Source organism: Echinops telfairi, unplaced genomic scaffold, assembly GCF_000313985.2.
Source record: "Echinops telfairi isolate 266 unplaced genomic scaffold, ASM31398v2 ScPeMD7_7412;HRSCAF=8450, whole genome shotgun sequence".
NCBI lineage: Eukaryota > Metazoa > Chordata > Mammalia > Afrosoricida > Tenrecidae > Echinops > Echinops telfairi.
Genome location: NW_022111312.1, coordinates 8,689,663 through 8,693,738, shown reverse-complemented (window position 1 = coordinate 8,693,738; position 4,076 = coordinate 8,689,663).

Here is a 4,076-nt window from a genome sequence, read left to right as displayed (position 1 = left end):
GAAGAAAGATCAACACAAACAAGATACCACTGTGTTCCCATCCAACGGAAAAGACTTATAAATGACGGAGGCAGTAGTAGTGGGAAGGGAACCGTGTAGAACTATTCCAGGGGATAAGTCATCAACAAGTATTACAACCCAAACCCATGAGTCGAAGCCGACTCACAGCCGTCCTGGTGAGCAGGGTAGAACTGCCCCTGTATGTCTCGGAGACTAACTCTTTATGGGAGTTCCAAGCCGGTCATTCTCATGAGGAGCAAGTGGTGGTTTTGAACTGCTGACCTTGTGGTGAGCAGCCCAATTTGTAACCACGATGCCACTGGGGAGTCAGGGGAGGCGCTCCTTTAATAAATCTCAGAAGCCTAACAATGGTTCATATATTCTACCTAGCAATTCCACTTCTAGAAGGGGATGCAACCATCAGACCCGGAGATGCTCCCCGAGGACCCTCAGTGCGCCCTGGGGTGTGGGCAAGACCTGTGACTTGATTCTAACGGGACGTGGCCGCAGTGGTGGGCTGCCACCTTTGTGAAGCAGCCACGGAAGCGTCTACCTGCTCTCTTGCCAGCAGACTCTTCGCCTTGCTGGCTAGGAGGCAGACAGCCGCCAAGTGGTCAGCTCGCCCACAGAGAGACCGACAGGGCTGAGGGAAGTCTCCAGGCAACAGCCCAGGGGAACCGAGGCCGTCAGTCTCAGTGACCTGCAGGGAGCAGACTCCTGACTCCGAGCACAGAAACGAGTCTTCAGACAGGACTTCAGGGCCGGTGCGTGCCCGGCCTGCGCCCTCATGAGGGACCCGCAGGCGGAGGAGGAAGCCAAGCCTGGTCCACAGGAACCGTGCGAGAACAGGTGAGCAGGGCGTTAAGGGGTGACGTCTGCAGAAACGTGCCACGTGGCCATGGATGCCCCAACATCCAGACCCCAGTCACGCCGAGGGGATGGCGATCGCGGCATCCCCTTGCACGGTGCTCCAGGGGTTTTCTCTGACCCATTTTCCCGAAGTCAGTCGCCAGGCCTTGCTTCCTTGGTGCCTCAGAAACTCACTGCCATCGACTAGAGGCCAACTCGTGGCCACCCTACAGGAGGGGCAGAACTGCCCCTGTGAGTTTCCCTACGAGACTGCAGCTCCTGACAGGAGTAGAAAGAACCATATTTGTCCCTCGGAGCTTGGCTGGTGGGTCGGCATCGCTGAGTCTGCAGTTAACAGCCCAACGCGCAAGTGCCCCCCGACCAGGGCTCTTTTGGGGGTGGCTCATGCCTAGGCATTTCCTAGGAAATCATCACGGATGTGCACAGAACCCAGGACAAAGAGGAGTTCGCTGCAGCCATTTGATAATTGGGAGCATTTGAAAAGTCCATTTTAAATGTCAAGGAGTGGAAGACAGGGAAAACCAATTACAATACAGGTGAACCGTATGAAACCGCTGGCCTTGCAGGTCCAGAAGAGTCAAGCAGGGCCCTGGTGGCATAACGGGCTGTGCTTCATGCTGCTCACGACAAGGTCACTGGTTCAGACGCAGCAGTCACTCCGTGGGAGAACAGGGGCGCTTTCTGCTCCCGTAAACATTTCTAGTTTGGGAGACCCCAAAGGGTCTTCCTACAGTGTCACGGGACTAGAAGGCAATGCAGTTTTTGAAAAGGTCAATTATCACTCATGTTATGTGTTCTGACCCAGTGCAGTCAGGTTGATTCTGTAGACAGTGAAATAATGATCCATTTTTTAAATCCTTGACAAAATAATAATAATGTACAAATTATCAAGGGTTCATGAGGGAGAGGGAGCGGAAAAATGAACTGATACCAAGGGCTTAAGTGGAGAGCAAATGTTTTGAGAATGATCAGGGCAATGAATGTACAAATGTGCTTGACACAATGGATGGATGGATGGATTGTGATAAGAGTTGTATGAGCCCCCGATAAAATGATTTAAAAAAAATCCTTTCCTATGTAGGGAAAACTTCACGAATTTGATTGGGGAGTGGTTAAAAACAACATATGAAACTATGCAAATGAGAGGAAAAAGAGAGAGAGAGAGAGAGTGAGAGGCAGAAATCTGAACAGAAGGGGGAAAATGACTGCAGATCTATCAATAAAAGTTAATAGCATTTATCTTTGAGTTATAGGATTTGGGGTGACTTTTACCCCCCCACCCGCCACACCCACACCCACACACACACACAAGGGGCATGCATTGTTATTAAAGTTTTGTTCCTGGGAAGTGAAGTTAATGAAAGTCAGTAACGGAACACGTCCCTAGGCCGGAACAAAGCAGTCTGTCGAGGCCAGGTGCCTTGCCCCTCACCCTGTCCTGGGCTCAGACTCCGCAGCCTGTCATGAAGACAGGAATCCCGTGCCTCACCCACCGGGATGAGCGGCCCCAGAAATCCACCAGGCCCCTGGGGCCCCGGCTCTGCACTGGCTCTTTCTCATCCTGTGCCTCCCCCTGGCTTTCAAGTCACATGCCAGGAGGCCCAGGATGGGAGGGTGAAAAGATGTGGTCCGGAATTGTTCTGGATTTTTCTCCGGAGTGCCCACTTAGGTGGCTGTTCCGTTTCATCTGTTACCGAGCAAGTGACCCTGCCAGCAAGCCGTCCCACCCCACCCCCCTTGTGAATGGCTCATAGATTTTCTCTCTCAGACCTAAGAAATGCCTTGGGACAGCTGTGTGGGTCCCTGAGGGACAGGCCATTAGCTCAGAGGTCGTCCTACCTGGGAAACACAGCCCCGGTCATCAGCACACGTCCCTGGTACAATCTGTTCACTGATTCCTGACTCGTGTCCTGGCTGCATTTCATGCCAGTGCCCACTCCCCACACCTGGAGGAGAAAGGGCGCCAGGTGGTGTGATTTTGGCATCTTGGGCAAGTTTCCTTTCACCCAAAGCTCGTGTCCTTGCTGCAGGAGGAAATCAGGGGCGAGGGAGAAAGAGAGTGGGGGTGGGGGGCTTGGTGACTGCCCATCTCCCTCCCCTGGAGAATGATCTTTGAACGTTTCCACTCCAAAAGAAGCCCAGAAGGCTATGCTGCAGGCAGCTGCCATCCAGTGGGCCTGCAACCTGCGGGGAACCCGTGGGTCCCACTGGGCATTCTCATCTGTGATCTTTACAGAAGCTGATCACCAGGCCTTTCTTCTGCAGCACCCTCACCTCTAGGTTCATAGCCACCACAAAGCCGGAATTCTATCAAGGGATCCATGGGCTCCATCCTGGCAGCAGCGGGCATCTCACGTATAGGTGTTGAGTTAATCAATAACTCCATGGATGAGCAACTGGAAGAGCTGCCAGCTAGCACGCCCCTCTGAAAGTCTGCAATTTCCACCTGGTGGTCCGTGGGCAGTGCGGTGAGTTCAGTGTTGAGCTGCCAAGGACCAGGTCCAGTGGTTCAAACCCACCAGCCACTCTGTGGAAGAGAGATGAGGCTGGCTGCTCCCATCCAGATTTACAGCCTGGGAAGGCCTACACCTGGGTGCAGGGTGCTTGGGGTCGGGATCACCCAGATGGCAGTAGGAGTGGTCCAGCTTCTTCTCGCTGTACCCCCTCCCCATGGGGGGTGGGGTGGGCTGTGTAAAGCCTCTGTTTCTCCAGCGTTTGCTGAGCCAGTGCTTGGGTCTTCTCATTTCCTGTCAATGTTTCCTGGAGACCCAGCATCCCCGGGGGCCACCAGTCACACTCTTACGTTTTCACTCATGGACAAAGGAGAAACCACTGTCCTTGTCCTTTGATTAAAGAAATTAGAAGGGGGAATAAGGGAGCAGGATTTGCTGGGAGTCTGGCCAAGCCCTGTTCCTTATTTGCACTTGGGGGAGCGGGGTAGGGGGAGCGCCTCCCTACTGCTTGGGTGGAGAAGGTTACATGGGGTGGGCCTTGGCTTTTGATCGGACCTCACCCCTGCCATCTGTGGGCTGATGAGCTGGCCCCTGGCCTCCTCTGAGACCCCAGCTCTTCTCCTGCCTCCATTTGGGGAAGCAAGTCCCCACCCTTAAGTCAGTATCTCTTGGCTACGCCTTCTTCCCAAGGCAGAGGTGTCCATGCAGCTATGACCTGTGGCCACTACCTGCACCCCAATATTTTAGATGGGG